The following is a 12,158-nucleotide window of genomic DNA, read 5'->3' as shown; positions in this document are numbered from 1 at the left end:
TGAACCTGGATTCACAAGCAGCAACACAAGGAGCTGCCAAGTAACGGGCAGGCAGCAGGCAGGAGTGTGAGCAGGACTCCAGGAGCCCTCTGATGGGAACAAACCCAGCATCATTCACTGTGCCTGCAAGTGTGAAAGAGATCCAGTCAAGGAAAGCGTGGGGCTTGCCTGCATGTAGCAGCCTCAACCTAAAATCCTCTATTTTCACTACAGCACGGTCCCAGTTCTTGTCTGAAAGGCATTTTCAGAAGGAAATCCGAGCATGATGCAACTGTAACAAGGCTGGATGAAGGACTAGGGGGTTCTCCCGGGACTCCCTTTTCTGTGTGACCACAGGCAAGCCAAGGACACACACATCCAGGAGCACGAGGTGTTCAGGCATGGTGAGAGGCACACATACCTACCTCAGCCATTATATGGTGCAGGCACTCTGTTCCCTGCCCTGGGAGGGCAGTTTTTCTAGGACATGGCTAAGGAGCATTAACAGGTCTCTGCTTTACCCTCCGCTCCATCCTGAATACGTAACGGCCCAGAACATCAATACTTTACATGAGTTAAAGAGCCAGCTGAGGCTTTAGGGTCTCAGGCAGAATAAAACACTCTTTAGCACCCAGCCACCAAGTAAGAAAATTAGAGTAAATAGGGACCTTTGGTGAAGTCTTAAATAGGAGACTGGAAAAGGGGAAATTTCCTCTCTCCCTGCTCTGTGAGCAGGGATCACACCGCCTGCTGCCGCTCCCACAGTTTAAAATACTTAAGTCCTCCAAGGTGCAGCTTAATTTTCTTTTTTAAAAAAGAAAAGTGTCAGTCTAATTAGATAAATCCTCCAAGCACGTGGCCCGGAGTTCGTCATGGAAATTAACCTCCTTGAAAGATCACAGTGACTGAAATAAGAAACTGTGTGTTTTGGCATAGTGCAGTGAAATGGGAGATGCAGGCTGCATTTCATACACCTTCCCTTTCATAAACCTGCCGCGTTTCATATCTGCCCTACTGGCCCTGAGCTCGGCACCAAGACTTTATCTCTGAATGCCTGTTTGCAAATCGCTGCTGAGAGGTTACAATAACCCCTGGGAGAGATTTTGCTGGCTCACCAGTGTGAAAGGACACTGCTCCCCTGGTATAAAGCTGGGCCAGCCTGAGGCACTGGTGGAGGGAGGGGCTCCGTCACCAGCAGCCCTATGGAGAGGATGTTCTGCAGACACAGCCACCAGGGAGGCAGCCACGCTGGGAGCTGTTTGCCAGCCTCCCAACTGCTCTGCCAGGCTCACCGTGCAGCACGCAGACAAGTGTGATTCTGTGCAGCCCTCCCTCTCCCTGGATGGGGATGGGCTGAGTGGGGCAGGAGGAGACACCTCGAAGCCACAGGCTGTGATCACACAGCTCAGTTTGCATTTATGCCAGTTACAATCCCATCTAATTTAGAAGGCTCTGCCTGGCCACACTGGGGAAGGTGTAGGGCTGGCAGTTCATACTGCTAAGGAATAAAAGGCCTGGTCACTTTGCTATTGGAAGGAGAAGCAAAACCAGAAAGAAAAGAACTGGCTTTATAAGTGACAGTCAACTGCCAGGCCTACCTTCAAGTCCAAGCAGGGACCACAACCAGACTATTTCGTACTTTTAGGAAATGTTGACCAGTCAACTTTTCTCTAAACCCACCAGACAGACTTGGGTCACACTCTCAGCACTTGCTCCACTGGCCCCTCCTGAGTGCTAAAATGTATTGTGTAGTGGCAGTTCCAAACAGCCCTTCCCCATCAAGGAGATGGAAGGATTCTCTTTCTAAGCTTTCTAGCTCCCACTGTTCTTTCAAAGGATAAAACTCAAAAGCCCCTAAAAAATCGGTAGAGTTCATCTACCTCCTTCATTCCCATGTCTGATGGATGCTGGTGGGTGCAGTGCTGTGCTGCCCTCCCAGCACTGGTACCAGCCTTGCCAGCTGACTTCACATGCAGGAAGATGAGGACCAGCCTCAGAGACCAACTCTGAGGTGACTTGTTGTACTGTCATTGAAATGACAAGCCCTATGGCTCAGAATCTGGGAGCAACCTATGTTGTTTCAGAACAGCATCACTGGTGGCAGCACAAAAATAGGACACCTTCTGGAGAGAAAACCACCCCAAAATGCCACGGCGGGCAAGGAGCCAAAGGCCCCCAAAGGCCCAAACAACTGACAGTCCTGCAGCCCCTTTTCCTGCAGCGCCGATTACACACGAGGCCTCGGCAGCTGGACGGCTCCAGAGCCGCCCCAGGAGCGCAGACTCCTGAACCTCCGGGTCCTACTCTAGAGCAGCTCAATCACGCGTGAAAGGTATTAGCTGACACCTCACCAGCCACTGCACACAGCGAGAGGGGGTGCAGGCACAGCCCTCCCTACGAGGGCCTGTGTCTCCTTGCTACAACTCATTAACTGTCTAAGAAAATAGTTCAAAAGGCAGACAATGCACAAAAAGTACATTCGTGTTTCCTCCTCCCTCCAGCTCAGGGTGAGACACGCTGGAAGGACACCACCAGAGAAACCAGGATGAACTCAGCCCTAATACAGTTTCTTAGCGGTTCTCTGCCAAGTACAGGCAAGCCCCACAGTTCCATTACTAATAACTTAATACCTAATAATATTACCAATGTAACGTTTAACCTTGAAGCCAAGCACCTGGACCCAGAAAAATCAGCATTTAGCAAGACTTCCCCCTCATTTTGTTTGGCTTCTGCCAACTGATCAAAACTCAGCATCCACAACTCCCTCCCACCTGCTCCAAGGTATTTGGAGTCATTTTAAAAAAGGTAAAGCTCCTACTTCAGCCAGAAGCTATGGGCTGAACCAGAGAGACAACACTGACTGTAGGAGGGGAAAAAAAAATTCAAGTGCTCCACTCCCTTTCTTTAGGCTTTGGATGCATTAGGCAAATTCCCAATTACAGCAATCCCTTCTGCCTGCAACTGGACTTGAGATAAGAGACCAGAAAGAAGGGTCAGTGGGCATCGCTGAAGACTCAGCATCTTCCATTACACATCAGCACAGTAAGAAGGGCGCTGCCAACCCTGCAATGTTTTTTTCCAAGAGGAACATGCACACCCTTTAAAATGGGTATGGTGAAATCTCCTGGAGAGGGAAGGACTCGGCAATGCCGGCAGGTTCCTGACTCCTTATCATCAGAGCAGGCAGCCCAGCCCCTGAATTCATTTCATCAGTGTCCTCTTTCTTCCTGCTACACGGGCTCAAATCCCCCAACGCGACTGCAAACACGCTGCCAAGGAGGTCGGGCGATATCTGAATCCACAACGGATTCAAAGACATCTCCATGTTTTGCTGTCAGCCTGAAGTTTGAATAAAGGAGCCCACCAGAAAGAGTGAATGAACGTCGCTGGCAGCTGCCAGCAGAGCCTGTGCTTTAAGCCACCTAGTGTCCGAGCAGCGCAGGGAGAGGCTCCAGGAAATTCAGGCAAAGAGAAGGAGTTGAGGCATCCAACAGGAGTGACACGAAAGGAGCTACAGACAGGGTGCACAGGCTGAGAACCGAGCCCGAGCAGAGGAAGCAGGTGCCAAAGCAGAGCCATGGCAGAGCACCCACCCTGGGACGCTGCTCCCGCTCAGGGGTGAGACCCTCCAGCACCGGGCAAAGAAGGGTGGGCAGCAGACTCGTTCCTCACACCACTGTCTGTCAGAGAACGTCACCATTGGAGGCCAATCTTTCAGCCCCAAGGTCCAGCTGGGCTGGTTACCATCTCTGGGATGCAAACTTGGAGACAACTTTCCCAGGCACAGGCCTGTGGAACGAACCCAAAGCGCCCGGAGCCACAAGCCCTACTAACCCATGCCCACTCCCTTCAAAACCACTTTCATCCACATCTCCTCTCCTGCCCCCGCAGTAGCCCCCTCCTCCTCACTCTCTTTCTCTGTGTCCTCGAGACTCCTCTCACCTTGAGGAGTGTTAGGATTACCCAGCATTTACACTCAATGCTCCTCTTTATTCCTTAAGACTTATTAAGAATGATAATGAGCTCCAAAGCAGTGACACGTCTCTCTCTCTCCCCCTCTGTCGCGCTCTCTCTCTCTCTCTCTCTACGTGCCTTTTCCGTCAAAGGCACACAGGACAAATCCGACCAAAAAAAAAAAACCCTGACAATATGGATCAAGGACACATGAGGATTTATATTCTACAAATCCAGCCTTTTTTGTTTTTATTATTTCTACTCAAATTCCAACCCTTTCCTCTTCTTACTCATGTTCTCCCCCCTTTACCCCAACCCTCTCGGACTTTGAATGAGAAAGAAGAAGAAGAAGAGGAGAAGAAAGCTGCTTGCCTGGAAAACCTCGTTAATGTGGAGCTCTTAAACGGCTGATTAATTTTAGCAAAATTTACGATGCGCCCTTGCTTTTCTTTGAAGCTGCAGCCTTATACACCAAAAGCAAGTTAACTTTGAGATCTCTGTGCGAGCCCACTGCCCCCTAATTCTTGGATGCCCTATTTAGGTACACAAATGTACAGGAGAGAAATGCTAGAGCAGAGCATGGAAACAGTCGCCCTGCCGGGTGCTCAGAGTGGTTCGATTCAAATCCCTTTAGCACAGCCTAATAATCACAACCTGAAAACTCCCAACTTCTCGCTGTTTAACTTCCCATAAAGATCTAAAAAAAAAAAAATCACCAGTCAGTCCTTCAAACCCAAAAGGAAACAGGGAAACATAAACACCAATTCCAGGAGAAGCGTCTCCAAGTTCCATCTGCGCACGCCACAGAAACGCCGGGCTCTCGGCTGCACTGAAACATCAGGTTCTCCCAAAGCCACCTTTAAACCAGCCACGTTTTGCCAGAGGGAAAAACTGAGCCTAAGGAGACGTCATGTACTGATCCATACGTACCCTGAACGGCACCTCAATATTTCAGTCATCTCCCCAGCTTCCTCCTGCCCAGTATTTGCTTGTATTCTTTGTCTCCCTCTGCTAGACTCTGTTTTTCTGATACAGACATCAGGAGGTTAAGGGCTCAATTATCAAGTCTGTTGAATCCTCAGCTTCACGTTACTTAGGGGGTTCTCTGTTGCTCTTTGGAACTACACTGCAAAATCTCTTCCCTTCTCGGCTTTTCTTTTTCCTCCTTGTAACGTCTATTTCCGACACACCCCTGTGCCTGAACCCACAAATCTATCTGGGGTAAACGGAGAGAAACCCTGGACTGCTTTGGGAGACAGAAGCATTAATAAAAATAACCGTAAGACTGCACAGCCACCCTGAACCTGGAGCACTCGCGATCTCGAAACCTAAAGTAACATCCACATGGAATTTACAAAATATGATTCGAGTGGTTCTAATTAGCCCCAGTCTGTGGAAAAATTGGAAGGAAGCGGCTCTTTGATTAATGTTACAAACCAGAAAGGAAACAGATTTTAAAAGTTAAAGTAGCAGCATTGTGGAATACAGAATCATTACCAGCATACATTTATGATACCTGCTTCAATCAGATGGCTTGGGGTTTTGTTTTTAGGGTTTTTTCCTTTTTACTTTGAGGAGAAAAAAAAAAAGGAAGACAGGATGCAAGTAAAAGCTTTTGTTTATGGAAGTGTGCGGTGCTTTTATCTCCCAAGGAATTTATATAGCTGGACTGTGTATAAATCCTTCTGAAAATGAAATTAGCAAAAACAAAACAGGGGTGAAGGTGCTGGGGGGGGTTGGGGGGAAATCACCACCTCAGTAAATCATAGTGGATAACCAGCCCCTGGCTTGGCCAGATAGCAAATTCAGCTGTAATAGGAAGGAACAGAGTTGGGAAGGGAAAGGACAAGATTCATACCTGCAGCAAACTCCTGGCAAAAATGGGGGGCTATTTTCAATAAGCTTTTCAAACTTACTGTGCAAGTTTGCTTGGGCTTGAAAAGAAAAAGGAAATAAGGGGTTTTTTCCAGCTAGCTTGATTGTTTTGGGTGGAGCTCAAGCGTGTGTGTATATATGCTGTATATAAAAATGAATTACTAATTCTTTCCTGGAAACTGTTTGAATTACAATCTGCAAGATACAAAAACACACCTTTATTTTAACACTGATTTTAATACAGATGGAATGGGGAGGGGGGGGGGGGGAATAGTGAGGGAAAGGTATTTTTCCCAGTACACAGCAAACCCCTTAAGCAAGAACAACACCCCCCACATGCACCCAGAGACACACTTTGCTCAGCTGTACAACACCAACTCAACTCCAGCCCTCAGTGGCTTTTCCCTGTACCAAGGCTTCGCTCTGAAACTGCGAGAATGACAATGTCATGTGTGTGGAAAGCTGACACTTGGAGCTTTTAAAAAGAAATGAGGAAAAATAAGCTGTTGACTTCTTGGTTAAAGTATTTTCTTGTTCTAACTCATGTTCTTATGTCACTGGGCTAAAAAAAAAAAGAGAGAGAGGGAGAGAGAGATATGACTTTCCTTGAATGATCTGTTTAACCTAAGCCAGAGGAAAAAAAAAGAAGTCATTAATTACTTATGTGAGCTATTGCTTCTGAAAGACAATAAACCTGCCTGGTCGCCATGGATATGACATATTTGCTCTGAAAACAACACAATAATTAGCAAAGGGGAAAGATACAAGGAGAATATGCAAACTCCTGAGTTTAAAGCCATAGTGTTTCCTTTTTTCCCCCCTCCTCTTTTTACTTGTCAGAGTCAATTCTGTTTGCAATTCAAATCAAACAAATAAACTGAATACCTACAAAAAAATTTTAAATGATCTACAGCACGACAAATCACACACACAAAAAAAAAAAAAAGGAGAAAAATTACCAAGGAAAAAAGATAAAGTCTGGTATGGACAGATCATAAACCACCTGGGTGTTTTCCATATACGTGTATGTGTACACATATATATGTGAACTATAAATGTATATACACACACAAACATATATGAGTTATAAGGGTTACAGGCACTATTTCCTCTAGGATTATTCTTTTATTTTAAAGATCAGTACAGAAGCATATCAAGAGGAAAAAGATCTCTGCTTTAGGGAGGGGAAACATTTTGAAGATACACTAAAAGAAAGTACAACAAGGGGTTTTTTACTGTGTTCAACATGCATTTTGTGCTGGTATAGGATTTTCTTTGCAAACCTTTTAACTTTTCTCCAGGAGATGAGCAAAAAACCCACAATTGGTGTGCACTGTGCATCACCCTGATCGACACAGCAGCTTACCAGGAGTTCTCAAATTTTAAGCATAAAAAAAAAAAAAATTCTTCTCTCACCTCAATTACTTTTTCTGAAGTGATATTACACTGATTCACATGTAATAATGCAATGGATAAGTTAAGAAATAATGAAAACTGAGTTATATGCAGAGACACTTCTTTGAAATAATTTATAAATGTTGCGGGGAAAATGTTTTTTAGATTGCTCTCTCATTAAGATGAGACAAAGACTATTAAAACCTTCTCTAATGCGGTAGCTTTCTGGATTCTGACCTTCCACATTTAGAAACCAAGTAATAAAAACACCCTAACAAGCACTTTATCTTTGGAGATATTTGACTTTGAACTTATTTTAACATTAAAAAGACTTGGGAGGTATAAAAATAACAATATAGTTGCCACAAGTTTCTGTTGTTGTTGTTTTCACTGCTAAAAAAAATAAAAAAATCTTTAGAACAAAATAAGCAGATTAAGGAAACATCCCCCTAATTTAACTGGCTCTTTTTCTATTTTTTTTAAACAATAGTTTTTAGCTGGACGCTTTGATCTTGAAAGGGTTCTGCTATCTTGTGTGATGAGGGGGGAAAAATGATCTGTTTTAAATGATGATGCAAAAAAAAGGATCAAAGCCCTGACTTTCTGTTAGCCATAATAAGCTCTGTCTTGCACAAAGCTTCAACTTCAGGCTTTAATATATAAAATATACAGGAGCCCAATAAAAGCACTGAAAAGGTACAAAGTCTGAAAACAAAAGGGGACGCTGCTCCTTTAAACGTTTTAGTGCATATGGAGTTTGATTTCTGAAAGAGATCAGTTTAACATCTCCATAGAAACCAGCAACAGATTATCATCAACAGAATAAATAACTAGTCTAATAAATTAAACAGGAGGCATAAGATCTGGAAACTTGATTACTGAAGTTCAACAATATTCCCCCATAAACTCTTCCAAACCACCTTTAGGGTAGCTAACAAGGTGGCAGCGACACACAAGATAAAGGGTAGGTGGGAAGCAGGCAGGACTTCTGAAATGAGAAGTCCGAAACCTTCGCAAGAAATTATTCCGCGCTGAGAGTCAGCAAATCAATAGAGGAAATAAATTCATCAATGAAGTTTTGGGAGAGACAGCTCCTGTTCCAGGCAGCGGGCTGCCAGGACCCGCTGTGCAGCGCGGCGCGGACAGGAGGGGGCACACAGAAGGTGGACGTGCCGCTCCTGAAAAGTTTCACCTTCCCGGCCCGAAAGGGCAGGAGGGTTCGGGCCGATCGATCAGCCCCGCCGTGCTTCGGGGCAGCCCCCGCCCGCAGCCCACCCCTCAAACTTTGCCGCACAAGTTGCCCGCGGCGCAGCCGGGCGGCCCCGGCGCCGGCCCCGAGGCGAGCGGCGGCGACAGCCCGAGCGTCTTGACAGCTCTGCCGGCGCCCCGGGCCGCCCCCAGCCCCGCTCCAGCCCCGCTCCAGCCCCACTCCCTGGACCGGCGCTCCGCGGCCGGCGGCGCTCGGGTCCCGGCCCCGCACCGCTCCTCGCCTCGTCCGCCCGCGCCCCGCGCCCCCCCCGCCCGGCTCTGAGTGACGGCTCGGACACCTGTTCCCCGCGCCCGGAGTCCGCAGCGCGGGCAGCGGCTCCCCCGGGAGCCCCGCTCCGCGCCCCCCGCCCGCCGCCGCCCCGGGCGGCCGCCCCCCGCCCGCCGCTGCCCCGTCGCGCTGGGGGAAAGGGGGAAAGGGGGCGACGAGGGGAAGGAGGCGGAGGGGGGAAACTTCCTGGCTCCGGATGGCAAATCAGCTGCGCATTCTGCAAATGCCACCGGGTAAAAATAACCTGCTGCTTCGCCCGGGGGCCGGGCACCGGCTGCCCCGAGCCGCGCTCCCGCCGCCGCGGCCCCTGCCCGGGGGGCTGCGGCCGTCCCGCCGCGGGCACCGGGCGAAGCGCTGCCGGCCCCGGCCCGGCCACTTCGCAGAAAGTTCCCTGGCACGGCTCGCCCCGCCGCACCCGGCCCTGCCCGCCGAGCGCTCCCGCCGCCGCTCGCCCAACTTTGCTGCCGCCTGTCCCCCCCCCCGAGCCCGCGGTGCCGCGCCGGGACCCCCGGGCTGTGCGGCGCGGCGGGGCCGCGTTACCTGCGCCCGGCGCGGAGCGGGAACACGTGTTCCCCCGGCCCCTGCCCGCGCTCCTGCCAAAGTCTGGGAAATTGACGGGCGCCGGCGCGGCCGCGGCTCCGCCGCCGAGAGCGGGCACGGCGCTGCCCCGCCGGCCCCGCCGCCGCCGCTCCCCCCGCCTCCCGCGGGGCCGCCGCTGCCGCCCGGTGCCCGCCGAGCCTGCCCGGCGCCCGGGGAGCCCTGCCCGGTGCCCGCGGAGCTGGGCGCTGCCCCGGGGAGCCGCGGCGGAGCGCGGAGCGCTGCCCACCTGCCGGGCAGCGCCGCCCGCCCGCGCAGCGCCCCGGCCCCGGGGCTGCCGGCGGCGGGGCCGGGGCCGGGCGGGAGCGGACGGGCTTACCTGCACTTGGGGCTGCTTTGGGTGACTTTCCAAGTCAAGGGAAATGTGTGTGTGTTTGGGATGGAGGCAGCAGCGCGCATGCGCCATCAAACTTGCCCTGATCCCGGATTTTTCCTCCTCGCGCTCCCCTTTGCTTTGATTATTGAATTTTCCTATTTCTAACAGGAGGGCGGGCGCCGCGCAAAACCCGGCCTGGAGCCCGCGGGGCGCCTGCCCCGGCCCGCCCGGGGAGGGGAAGGGGGGAGCGGCGGGAGGGAGCGGGCACGGAGCGGACTCGGTCTCCAGGCGGGCAGGGCAGGCAGGCAAGGCAGGGGCGCCTGCAAAACCCGGACCGGATCGCCCTCCCCTGGCAAGGGAGAAGGCGACAAAGTGTTCCCATTTCCCTGCCCGCGCGGGCAGCTGCCCCGTCCCCTACCCTGTCCACGCACCAGCGGTTCCTCTCTCCCATCTCTCCTCCTTCCCAGAGGGCCACTGGAAGTTTTGTAAAATTTTCTATTTTGCAGCCTGGTGACCCCTGTTCACCTTAGTTCCCTGAGACTAAACTCCATGGAGATGATCAATAACTGGGCTGTGAGTATTGCTTTATTCTCCAGCTGGTTTTCCTAGGCGTGATGTTCAGTTTCTATTTTACAAAAACTTCTAAACTTCGATACTTTTCTTTTGATTGTGTTCTTAATCTGGATTTCCCCCAAGTTTAGAACTAAACACTGTCTCGTTGCACCTACAGCTGTCCTATTTCTCAGTTTGGGGGTGCTGGCTTTGCTGGCAGTTACACACAGGACTAACTTTTGCGGATCTGGATCCTAGAGAAAACACCAAGGAACAGACGTGCAAGCCACGGGCAGCCTTGTGGACTGGGCTGGGTTTGGGGGCTGTCTCTGCAGGATGAGAGCCAAGAGTTCCCCTACATTTGCATGCACCTGAATTTCCAACAGGCAGGCATCACATTTCTGTGTTAAGAAACTACTTTCTTCAGCTCTGCCTTTTCTTTCTCAGCTCTACCTTTCACCTCGCTGAGACAGCGAGTGTACATTACACCGATGTGCACATTTTGTGGCGGTGATTGCACAGAACCATCCACAGAGACCCTTCCCTTCATCCCTTATGCCCTCTAGGGCTCCCCAGCACCATTCCCTCTGGGGTTTGGAGGTGCTGCCCGTGCACTGAGTCTGAGGGGCGGATCTGCCTCCACGGCAGGACTTGCAGGATTTGGGCCCTCGGCCCAAGCTGTGCAGACCTGTAAACCCTTGGATCGCTTTTCTCACTGGGAGCTCTGCGTCAGCACTCCCACACAGAACCCCTTGCAGGAGCGTCTCGCTCTTCCCGTGTGCTTCCCTGTCCGTGTCTGTCTCCACCTGTTGCCTCTTGTCCGATGCTCACACCGGCAGCTCTTTGGGGCAGAAACCACGGTTTTGCTCTGGATTTGTCAGTGCCTTGCACAATGTGGCCCTACTCCATAATCACAGCTCCCGTGTGCTATTGCCACACACATAAATAATAACAATAATTAATAATAACAGGCTAATTCCTCTGATTTCGATGTGACGACTCATGTGAGTAAAAGTGACTCACGTACGTGTTTGTGGGACCTCTGCCAGCTCTTGGGCTTTTATGGTGAGTCTCCCAATATTTGGTGCTCTCCTTTGATCCCCAACTCCTGGAATGACACATTTCTAGCACTTGTGTTTACACAAGGAAGCTTGGATATGTGGCCTAGTGCTCCCAAAAGCCTCAGAAGCCAGAGGACAAACAAGAAACTTCCAAAGAAATGGATTTTTAATGGCTTTTGAGAAAATCCTGTGATTTGGCAGCTCGGGGAGAGGCGGAGTCTGACTCATGAATTTTGAGCAGACAAGTTTAGCAATGTGCATCAATTGAGTTAAATATTTAGGTCCCTGTAAAGACTAGACTTTTGCTAACCAGGCTGAATTTACAATGGAGAGATATATTTCTGTGGAAACACTCAGTGTTTAAAGTGCCCATGTCTTTGCAGAATCTGGGGTTTTGTGTATTTGCATATTGTTTGGGATTTGTCACTCTGTAGTTATTTATTTTTACCTGCTCACAGTAAGAAAGCAGGAAAATGGGGATGAAAATGGCATAATTAAACTAAATAGGACTGTGTGAGACTGTTATAATAATTGTGCCAAGTATTTATAAATTGCTGAAAATAAAAACACCAAACTTATTGAACTTGTTTGCTGGAGAGACACTGCCAGGTTAAAACCCATGTGTTTCTGAAAGTAAATGTCTCAACTTCTGGTACAAAAGCATAAAAGAGCAGGTCCCAAGCTATGAATTCTTGCTTATGAGGCATCCCTGAAGAATGAAGGGCTGGGAGAATAGGGCCCTTTAATTAAACCTGCATCGTTACTTTTAATTGCATTTACTTATTATTTTCTCTTGTTCACTTTTTTGCATTTCTCTCATCTGGGGTGTTGAACACAGACTGAATGGCCTTCCTTCTGCTTGGAAGTTGGCTAATTTTGGAGTGCTGAGGAG

The 12,158-nt window shown here is 49.7% G+C and overlaps 1 protein-coding gene across 7 annotated transcripts in view; it reads right to left on the bottom strand.

Annotated features, from left to right (window-relative positions):
* The window catches only part of CASZ1 (castor zinc finger 1), a 277,948-nt gene that overhangs the window by 187,021 nt on the left and 78,769 nt on the right, over positions 1–12,158 (bottom strand). Inside the window, exon 1 of one of the 7 annotated variants that reach the window (XM_032708907.1) lies at positions 9,657–9,791. The exons of the other annotated variants lie outside the window; for them this stretch is intronic. The gene's annotated coding sequence lies outside the window, so the exon portion shown is untranslated. Of the gene's footprint in view, positions 1–9,656; positions 9,792–12,158 lie in introns of those variants that run through there. 7 annotated transcript variants of the gene reach the window in all.

The sequence above is a fragment of the Chiroxiphia lanceolata genome, chromosome 22 (genome assembly GCF_009829145.1).
Source record: "Chiroxiphia lanceolata isolate bChiLan1 chromosome 22, bChiLan1.pri, whole genome shotgun sequence".
In the NCBI taxonomy this organism is placed as follows: domain Eukaryota; kingdom Metazoa; phylum Chordata; class Aves; order Passeriformes; family Pipridae; genus Chiroxiphia; species Chiroxiphia lanceolata.
This window is presented reverse-complemented; position numbering and strand designations above follow the sequence as displayed.